Source organism: Meriones unguiculatus (assembly GCF_030254825.1).
Source record: "Meriones unguiculatus strain TT.TT164.6M chromosome Y unlocalized genomic scaffold, Bangor_MerUng_6.1 ChrY_unordered_Scaffold_25, whole genome shotgun sequence".
Classification (NCBI taxonomy): Eukaryota; Metazoa; Chordata; class Mammalia; order Rodentia; family Muridae; genus Meriones; species Meriones unguiculatus.
Window position 1 is genome coordinate 12,512,326 of NW_026843710.1, and position 11,867 is coordinate 12,524,192.

The 11,867-nt window shown below is 35.6% G+C and overlaps 1 non-coding gene across 1 annotated transcript; it reads left to right on the top strand.

Annotated features, from left to right (window-relative positions):
* The first annotated feature begins 7,316 nt into the window (after nt 1-7,316).
* LOC132651807 (U6 spliceosomal RNA) lies at nt 7,317-7,423 on the top strand. Its single transcript, XR_009589371.1, has one exon. It is a non-coding gene; the product is annotated as a U6 spliceosomal RNA (small nuclear RNA).
* Nucleotides 7,424-11,867: the final 4,444 nt, after the last annotated feature.

Here is an 11,867-nt window from a genome sequence, read left to right on the forward strand (position 1 = left end):
GAATGTCATGATGAATATTGATGTCATAATATCGCTTTGCTGTAATAGCATTGTGCTTCAAAATATCAAAATTCCATTGTGATGTCATACCACAATCACGTGGAAATAGAACTGAGATGTCATAATAACATTTTGATGTGATCATGAATTTAGATATTATAATAGCATTGTGCTGTCATAGTAGCATTGTGAAGTCCTACCACCATTGTGACAGAATAATATCATTGTGTCTTCATCATAGTATTGTAATGTCATAATAGCATTAGGATGTCAAAATATTGTTGTGATGTCCTAATGCATTGTATATCATATCATTGTGAAGTTATAATAGCATTTAGATGTCATACCATTGTGATGTTAAAATAGCTTTTTGATGTCATAATAGCATTGTGAGGTCATAACACCATTTTATGTCAGAATACCATTGTGATGTCATATCATTTTGATAACATAATAGCATTTAGATGTCATAACATTGCATTGTGATGTCAGTATACCATTGAGATGTCCTAATATCATTGTAGATTCATACAGTTGTGAATTCATAATAGCATTTTAATGTCAAAATTCTATTGTGAGGTCATTAAAACAATCATGTCATAATAGCATTGTGATGTCTTAATACCTTTGTGATATAATATCATTGTTAAGTCACAATACTATGTGATGTCATAATAGCAATGGGAGGCTATGATGTATTTTGATATCATGATGCCTTTGTGATCATATCATAATAGCATTGTGATGTCATTATAGCATAGTGATGTCCTAATATCATTGTCAAGTCATACCGTTGTGAAGGCATAACATTTTGATATCAAAAATCCATGTGATGTTATACCCTAATCATATCCTAATACCATTATGAAGGCATAATACCATTTTTTGATCATAATAGCATTATGATGTCATAATAAAATTGTGATATATAATTGAGATGTCATAAAAGTATTTTGATATCATAATTGCATTTTGAGATGATAATGAAATTGTGAAGTCAAAATTCCACAATGATGTCATAATGAAAAAGTGAAATCATAAGAAAATTGTGATGTCATAATACCATTTGACTATCCTGACACCATTGTTATGTCATATTACCATAGTGATATCATAATAGCACTGAGATGTCATCACACAATTGTGATGACATGATATATTTGAGGTGTCATAATAGTATTGTGATGTCATAATAGTATTGTGATGTCATATCATTAAGTCATAATAGCATTGGAATTAATAATAAAATTGTGATATCATAAAATCATTTTTGAGGTCATAAGAGCATTGTGATGTCATAATATCAATGTGATGTCATAATATCATTGTCGTGTCATAATACAATGTTGAGGTCATGATATCCATGTGATGTCATATTAGCATATTGAGGTCATATGTGATGTCACAATAGCATTGTGATGTTATCATAGCACTGTGATGTTGTCATACTTTTGTTGGTATAATGTTCTTTTGAAATTTATATACCTTACCCTTGTTCATTCAAATGCTTAATTTTACCCCTCACTTTCTCTTTTCAATCTAGATATTGCATTGTGATATGTATTTTAAGCATTTTGTCTCAACTTTGTGTAAATAGGCCAAACTAAAGCAATTATCCACAATTTTGAGCAATGAGAGGAGCCAGAGGGCAGGAAATGAGTGGGAAGTGAGAGGGAGTAGAGCTTGGAGAGCAGAGTGGGAGAAGAAATCTTGTAACAGTGTAGAGAAAATGGACCATACCTAAGACTTCACAAAAAGCAAGTATAATGGGTAAAATCTAAATGTTAGGAAACTATGAAGACTATGAAGGTGTAGGATGTAGTAACTATTGACCAGCACTGTGTTCTACGTTAACTGAATAAACGCAGTCTGTGTGGTGAATTGGTTATACAGCTGTTTAGGATTAACAGCAAACATTAATAAAAGGTAAACTAATAGTAAATTTTAATCATCGCCTACTACATACCATTGTGAAGCCATTATGCCATTGTGATGTCTTTACACCAATGCGATGTCATATCACTGTGAAGATATAATACCATTGAGATGTCATAATAGTATTGTAATATCAAAATTCCATTGTGATGTCATAATATCATTGTGATGTCAAAAAACATTGTGATGTCATAAAAGCATTGTGATATCAAAATTCCATTCTGCTGTCATACCAGGCTATTTAATTAATGAACTCTTGAAAGAAATATGTGACAATATTCCTAGACTAAGTCTTGGATACAGGAACTGTCATCTCTGGGTTGTGTGCTGCCAGCTGCCCAGATTGAGGAATGTAGGGCTGCTCAGACTTTATCTCAAGTAAGTTTTGTCCTACTCAGTATTCAATGAGGAATCCTCCTGGTTTCTGGGGTTTACTGTTATACCTTGGCCTTCAGGATAGAGAAATGAATCCCTGCTATATGCCTAGGATATAAGAGCAGCTTTGCTTTCTTCAGTGGTGCTCCATACAAACACTCTAAACATAGTTTTTGTTCCAGGACTGCTTGTTGAGCAGAATCTTTTCTCCATTTTCATGGTCATTGCATAAGTTGTCAGCGTATTATTTGTACTGATTAGGTGGGAATTTCATATAAATTACATTACACTCCTGTTTCATTGCTCCCACAATCAAATTCCTACACATGAGTCACAGTAAATTATTATTCTTTAAAATATGTCAATTGAAGTCTGTGTTGTTTATCTACTCAGTGGAACATGATCAGCGTCTCAGTGCCAAGTCCCTTAAAGAAAACTGAGTTCATCCTTGCCAAAGCCTGGCACCACCAAGAAGAAACCATGAGTCCTAAAGAGTTTTGTACTTCATTGTCTTGATCACAGCTTTTCTTCTGTACTTATTTATAATTATTTGCTCACATTGTATCCCCTCTGCTGCCACTTCAGTCTTCTTCCAGTCCCACTCAGGGTCCTTTTTCTACACCTATGCTTTTCTCTAAATGCCCAGATAAGGGTGGTCCTCCTCCCCCTTCTATTTGACCCTAGCTCATCAGGGCTCATCAAGGCTGGCTTCATCATCATCTTCTGTAGCCTGATTCTCAGGGCATTGTTCTCCTTGTGTCCTCAATTATCTCTTTTTATGACACTCTATATGCCTCCTTTCCTACAGGCTTCCCAGAGCTCTGAGGGGAGAGAGAATATAATAGAAAAATCCCAGTTCAAGCTGGGTGTTTTAAGGTGTCTCTTTCTTTACTATATGGGACGGTGGGTCTCTGTATTTAATCTCATATGATGTAGAAAGAAGCATCTCTGTGGATCGAAGGACCTGGCACTGATCTATTAGTTGAGGGCAGAGAGCAGCACATTTTAATAACAACAGTTGGGTTTGTGTGAAATTCTCTGTAGGATGCCCTGGCCCAACAACTCAATTAACTGCCACCCAATCCCCATAGTGGAACACTGGTAGGGTCACAATAGATGGCCTATTGGAACTTTATCCCCCACTATTAGGAGACCTCCTAATAAGTGAAAACATACCATATTTGCCTTTGTGTATTTTAGGTACTTCACCCAGAACTGATTTTCCTGGTTCCATCCATTTGCCTGAAAATATCGGGAAGTCATTTTCTTAGCTGAGTAATTCTCCATTATGGAAATATTCCACATTTTCCAAAGGACATTGTCAGGCCTGTTCTTCAGTCTTTGCAAGTTGTTGGGCTTTTAATCATTGTATTGAATGAGAAACTTCAGGATTACTATGTTTTTTTAGCCTAGAAGTCCCTCCATCTTATTCCACTTCCTTGTGGTTTGAATTGGAATGTCCCCTAGAAGCTAATCTATTTTCAGTGAGTCCTCAGTGAGGAAATCTCTAGGAATGGTTAGGAGTTATGGCTATGTTAGATAATATAATAACTTTTGTTTCCCTAATTTCTTTCTCTGCCCTTTTGTCTTTTTTATACAGGAAGCTACTGATGTTTTGAGTTAATTTTGTAACCAGCCACATTGCTGAAGGTGTTTATCAGCTGTGGGAATTCCCTAGTAGAATTTTTGGGGTCACTTAGGTATACTATCATACCATCTGCAAATAGTGATACTTTGAATTCTTCCTTTCTAATTTCTATCCCATTGATCTATTGCAATTTTCTTATTGCTCTAGCAAGGATTTCCAGAACTATGTCAAAGAGATATGGAGAGAGTGTGCAGCCTTGCCTTCTTCCTGATTTCAGTGGGATTGTTTTAAATTTCTCTCTGTTTAGTTTGATGTTGGCTATAGACTTGCTTTATATTACCTTTACTATACTTAGATATGTGCCTTGTATCCCTGATCTCTCCAATACTTTAAACATGAAAGGATAATGGATTCATTAAGTGCTTTTTTCAGCATCTAAGGAGATTATCATGTGTTTTTTTTTCTTTCAGTTTGTTAATAATGGTGGATCACATTGATGGATTTCCTTATATTAAATCACCCCTGTATACCTGGCATGAAGCCTAAGTGGTCATATTGGATGATATCTGTGATGTGTTCTTTTATTCACTAAAAGGCATAAAGTATGGTGCTGTAATACTAACCAATCAAGTCAAAGACTTGTATGAAAAAATTTCAAGACTCAAAAGAAAGAAATAGAAGAAGATATCAGAAGATGTAAAGATCTCTCATGCTCATGGCATGGCAGGAATACCATAGTAAAAATGGCCATCTTACCAAAAGCAATTTACAAATTTAATAAAATTCCCATCAAATTATCAAAATGATTCTTTATAGACTTTAAAAGAAAAATTCTTGCCTTCATATGGAAAAAAGACAAAACCCAGAATTGCTAAAACAATCTTCTACAATAAAAGATATTCTGGAGGTATCTCTATCCCTATTCTCAAGCTCTACATAGAGCAACAGTAATAAAAATTGCATGGTATTGGCAGAGAAAGAGAGGGTTGGATCTATGTAACTGAAGAGACCCCAGAAATAAATCCCCACAATATGCACACCTCATTTTTGACAAAGAAACCATAACCATACAATCGAAAAGAGATAGCATCTTCAACATATGGTGCTGGTTTAACTGAGTGCCTACATGTAGAAAAAAGCAAATATATGCATACTTATCACCCAGCACAAAACTAAAGTCTAAATAGATCACAGACTCAACATAAAACCAGATACATTAAATCAGTTAGAAGAAAAAGTGGGATAGAGCTTTGAACTCATTGGCACAGGAGAAAACTTCCTGAACAGAACAAAAACAGCACAAGCTCTAAGAGCAACAATCAATAAATGGGACCTCACAAAACTGAAAAGCTTTTGTAAAGCAAAGGACACTGTCAGCAAAACATGATCGAATAAACTACAGATGAATAAACAAATAAATCACAAACGAATACCTACAGATTGGGAAAGAATCTTCACAAACGAATACCTACAGATTGGGAAAGAATCTTCACAGAGCCTCTATGTGACAGAGGACTAATATCTAGTATATATACCAAACTAAAGAAGTTGAAAAGCAACAAGTCAAGTAATCCAATTAAAAAATGGGGAACAGAACTAAACAGAGAGTTCTTGATAGAGGAATATCAAAAGACAGAAAAACACTTAAAGAAATTCTCAAAGTCAATAGACATCAGGGAAATGCTAGTCAAAATGACCGTGAGAGTTTACCTTACACCCATCAGATTGGCCATCATCAAAAACTCAAGTGACAACACATGCTGGAGAATTTGTGCGAAAAGGGGAAACCTCCTCCACTGCTACTGGAAATGTAAACTTTTACAACCAGTAAGTAAGTCAATCAGCACTTTCTCAGACACCTAGGAATAGCACTTCCCTAAGATCCAGCTATACCACTCCTACGTATATAACCAAATGAGGCTCAAGTAAACAATAAGGACATTTGCTCAACCATATTTGAAACAACTTTATTTGTAATAGCCAGAACCTGGAAACAACACAGATTCTCCCTCTCCCCACAACTGAAGGATGAATACAGAAATTGTGGTGTATTTACATAATGGAATATTACTCAACAATAAAAAAAACAAGGAAATCAAGAAATTTGCTGGTCAGTGATGGAAAGTGGGAAAGATCTTCCTGAGTGGGCTATCCCAGAAGCAGAAAGACACACATGGCATATACTCACTAATATAGACTTATAATATAGGATAAACCTACTAAAATCTGTACACTTAAAGAAACTAATCAAGAGAGAGGACTCTTGCTAAAATGCTCAATCCCCATCATGAAATGCAGAGAGGATGGACATCAAAAATAAATAAATAAATAAACGGAGAAAAAAGAGAACAAGATAGGAGCCTGAGACAGAGGGCCTCTGAAAGGCTCTGCCCTGCATACTATCAAAGCAGACGCTGAGATTTATGGCTATCTGTTGGACAGAGTGCATAGAATCTAAGGAAAGAAGTGGGAAATAATAAGATCTGGAGAGGACAGGAATTTCACAAGTAGAGCAATAGAACCAAACATCTGAGCACAGGAGTCTTTCCTGAGACTCATATTCCAACCATGTATCATTAATGGAGATAACCTACAAATCCTGCACAGATGTAGCCCATGGTAGTTCAGTGTCAAAGCTAATTCCATAGTAATGGGAACAGAGACTACTTCTAACATAAACTGATTGGCCTGTTCTTTACCCTCATGAGGTAGCAGCATTAACATGCCACAGAGGAAGACAATGTAGCCACCCCTAATGATATCTGATAGACTATGATCAGAAGGATGGAAAGCAAGAACTACCCTATCAGTGGACTTGGGGAGGGGCATGAGTGGAGAAGGGGGAGTGAAGGTGGGATTGGGAGGGAACAGGTGGTAATGGGTAATAAAAGTGAATGAATGCAATTAATAAAATTAAAATAAAAAATATTAAAATATATAATTCCTTTTGGATTTATAGTAAAGGAGGGTGCGCTTTGAGGTTGATAGGCCAATGAAACTGATCAGACAGATGGAGTCTCTGTCTCTCAGTCCTTGTCACTTTATTTCTTTGTTTCTATTGTTCTTGGTCTCTATTTCTGAATATGTCTCTCTACCTCTCTGTGTGTCTTTCAGTCTCCCTCTCTCTGCCTGCCACTTCTGGTTCACTATGAAAAGCTTTCAGTTTTGGTGAAGGACTACAACAAGATGACTGCTTGCAGACATGACATCCTGATGGTCTCTGTAACAATATAAGCAAGTTCCTAATTAAATGCTTTTGATTCAAAGATTTGCCTTGGTCAGGGAGCATTTTCACAGAAACTATTTCACTGACTAGGCCATATCTTTGCATTTAACAAATAATAGAATGTCTGATATTATGAATCACACAAATAAAGGAAATGTGACTTTATTAATGAACACTCGTATGACATATGTGTTGCTCACTTCAGCAGCATATATACTAAAATTGTAATGATACAGAGAAGATTAGCATGGCCCCTGTGCAAGAATGACATGCGAATTCATGAATCATTCCCTATATTTTGCAGAAATTAAAGAAAACACCAATAGAGGAAATTGTGGAAAGAAATTACTTAGGGAAGAAAAACAGGAAATACAGAGGTAAGCATAAGCAATAGGCTACAAGAGATGAAAGAAAGAACTTCAGGTATGAAAGATAGAATGGAAGAAATCAATGTTTCTGTCAAAGAAAATATTAAATAAAAATTACCTGACACAGACCATCCAAGAAATTGAAGACAACATAAAAAGACAAAACCTAAGAATAATAGGAATAGAGGAAAAAGAAGATTTCCCTGCTCCAAGGCCCAAAAAATATTTTCAACAAAATAGTTGAAGAAAATTTCTCCAACTTAAAGGAGAGTCCAATAAGAATACAAGAGGCCTACAGAACACTCAATAAATTAGACCAGAAAAGAAAATCCTATTGCCACATAATAATCAAAACATTAAATATACAGAACAACAGCAACAAAAATACTAAAAGCTGCAAGGAGAAAAAGCCAAGTAACATATAATGGTGAACACATCAGAATCACACCTGACTTCTAAACAGAGTCTGTGAAAGCCAGAAGGGCCTGGACAAATATTAAGTAGGCCCAAACATAACACAGATGTCAGCCAAGGCTATTATACCCAGCAAAATTCTCATTCCTCGTAGTTGGATAAAACAAGATATTCAGTGACAGAAACAAATTTCGACAATATCTACATACAAATCCAGCATTACAGAAGACACTAGAAGGACAAATACAACCCAAGAAAACTAGCTACTTTCAAGAAAACACAGGAAATAATTAACCTTAAAATAGTAAAACAAAAAGCAACCAAGCACACAAACTTTTGACCACAGCCAACATCAAAATCAAAGTATCTAACAGCCATTAGTCATTAATCTCTCTCAACATCAATGGACTCAATTCTCCAATGAAAATACACAAACTAACAGAACGGATGTGTAAACAAGACCAAGCCATCTGTTGCATACAAGAAACACACCTAAGTCACAGATAGACATTAACTGAGGGTAAAGCTCTGGAAGATGATTTTCCAAGCAAATGGATCCAAGTAGCAAGCAGGCGAAGCCGTTCTAATATCTGATAAAATAGAATTTCAACCAAATTTAACAAAAAAGAGGTGGGAAGGACACTTCATATTCATCAAGAGAAAATTCCACCATGAAGACATTACAATCCTGAACATTTATACCCCAAATAAAAGGGTACCCACTTTTGTCAAAGAAACATTGATAAAACTTAAACCACACATAGATCCCCACACATTAATAGAGGGAAACTTCAACGCCCCACTGTCAACAAGGTAGAGGTAAAGAAAACACAAATTAAACAAAGAAACTGTCTCTAACAGAGGTCATGAATCAAATAGATATTTACCGAATGTTACACCCAAACACAAAAGAATTGTCCTTCTTCTAAGCACCTCATGGAACCTTCTCCAAAATAAATCATATAGTTGCTCAAAAAGCAAACCTAAACAGATACAAGAAGTTTGAAATAATCCCTTGTATCCTATCTGATCTCCAGAGAATAAAGCTGCACCTCAACAAAAATAGACATAGCAAAAAGCCTATACACACATGGAAACTAAACAACTTTCTACTAAATGACAGGGTCAGGGAAGAAATAAATAAAGAAATAAAAGAGTTCCTAAAATTCAATGAAAATAAAGGCAAAACATAGCCAAACTTATGGGACACAATTAAAGAAGTTCTAAGAAGAAAGTTCATAACACTAAGTGCCTTCAAGAAGAAACTTGAGACAGCTCATTTAAGCAACTTAATGGCTCACCTAAAACACTAGAAAAAGAAGAAGTAGACACACCAAAAAGGAGTAGACAGCTGTAAGTAATCAAACTCAGGGCTGAAATCAATCAATTAGAAACAAATAAAACAATTGAAGAATCAATGAAACAAAGACCTGATTCTTTGAGAAAATCAACAAAATAGTCAAACCCTTAGCCAATCCAACTAAAAGGCAAAGAGACACCATCCGAATCAAGAAAATCAGTAATGAAAAGGGGGGCATAATTATAGACACTGAAGAAATCCAAACAATCATTAGGACTTACTTCAAAAGTCTGTACGACACAAAATTTGAAACTCTAAAAAAAATGGACAATTTTCTTTTTTGGTTCCACTTACCAAAGCTGAATCAAGAACAGGTAAATCAATTAGAGAGTCCTATAACCCCTAAGGAAATAGAAGTGGTCATCAAAAGTCTCCAATCCAAAAAAATCTAGGGCCAAATGTTTTCAGCACAGAATTATACCAGACCTTCAAAGAAGAGCTAACTCCATTTCTCTTCAAAATATTCCACAAAATAGAAGGAGGAGGAACAATACCAAACTCCTTCTCTGAAACTACAGTCACCTTGGTACCTAAGCCTCACAAAGACCTAACAAAGAAAGAGAATTTCAGGCCAATCTCCCTCATGAATATTGATGCAAAAATACTCAAGAAAATACTTCCAAACCAAATATAAGAATACATCAAAATATTATCCACTATAACCAAGTAGGCTTCATTCCAGCTATGCAGGGGTGGTTCAAAATACAGAAATCCATCAATGTGATCTACCATATTAACAAAGAGATAGAAAAAATAAAACCACATGATAATCTCCTTAGATGCTGAAAAAGCATTTGAGAAAATCCAACCTGCATTCATTTTTAAAGTATTGGAGAGATCAGGGATACAAGGCACCTATCTAAACATAGTAAAGTCAATATACAGCAAGCCTATAGCCAACACCAAAGTAAATGGAAAGAAACTTAAAGCAATCCCCCTGAAATCAGGGACAAGGCAAGGCTTCCACTTGCTCCATATCTCTTCAGCATAGTTCTGGAAGTTCTTGATATAGCAATAGGACTGTTGAAGAAGATCAATGGAATACAAATTCGAAAGGAAGAAATGAAATTACCACTATTTGCAGATGATATGATAGTATACATGATTGACCTCTAAATTTCTACCAGGGAATTCCTATAGACATAAAATCATTCAGCGAAGTGATTGAATACAAAATTAACTTAAAAAAAATCAGTAGCCCTCCTGTATCAAAAAGACAAAAGGGATGAGAATGAAATTAGGGAAAACACCCCGATAGCCACAAATGACATAAAGTACTTTGGAGTAATCCTGACCAAGCAAGTCAAAGACTTGTATGAAAAAATTTCAAGTCTCTGAAGAAAGAATTAGAAGATATCAGAAGTTTGAAAGTTCTCCCATGCTCATGGCTTGGCAAGATTAAACATAGTAAAATTAGTCATCTTACCAAAAGCAATCTATACATTCAAGGCAATTCTCATCAAATTAACAACACAGTTATTTATAGAACTTGAAAGAAAAAAAATCTCATCTTCAAATGGAATAACAAGAAACCCAGAATTGTTAAAAAAAAAATTCTACACAATAAAAGATCTTCTGGAGCTATCTCCATTCCTGATCAAGCTGTAGTATAGAGCATCATTAATAATACCTTAATGGTGCTGGTATAGAAACAGAGGGGTGGATCAATGGAGCCAAACAGAAGACCCAGAAATGTACCCCCACATTTATGGACACCTGAGGTTTGACACAGATGCCAAAACCTTGCAATGGAAAAAGACAGCATCTTCAGATATGGTGCTGATCTAAGTGGATGTCTACATGTAGAAGAATTCAAATAGATCCATACTTATCATCCTGCACAACCCGAAAGTCGAAGTGGATCAAAGACCTTAACATGAAACCAGACACATTAAATTAGTTAGAAGAAAAAGAGGAGAAGACCCTAGAACTCATTGGTACATGAGACAACTTCCTGAACAGAACACCAATAGCACAGGATCTGAGAGCAAGTATCAATAAATGGGACATTATGAAACTGAAAAGCTTTGGTAAAGCAAAGGACACCATCATCAAAACAAATGCTACAGATTGGAAAGTACCTTAAACAAGCCACTCTGTCATAGAGGGCAAATATCCAGTATATATAAAGAACTAAAGAAGCTAAAAAGGAAGAAACAAAGTAATCTAATTAAAAACTTGGGAATAGAGCTTAACAGAGAATTCTTAATAGAGGAATGTCAATGGCAGAAAACACTTAAAGAAATGCAAATCAAAACAACCCTGAGATTTCAACTTACACCCATCAGAATGGCTAATATCAAAACCTCAGGTGACAACATGCTGGTGAGGTTCTGAATGAAGGGGAAACCTCCTCCACTACTGGTGGGAATATAAATTTGTACAACCACTCTGGAAATTGATCTGGCTTTTTCTCAGACATCTAGGAATAGCACTTCCTCAATATGCAGCTATAGCACTCCTAGGCATACATCCAAAAGATGCTCAAGTGCACAATAAGGACAATTCCACAACCATGTTTGTAGCAGCTTTATTTGTAATATCCTGAAGCTGGAAACAACCCAGATGCCCCTCAGCTGATGAATGGATACAGGAATTGTG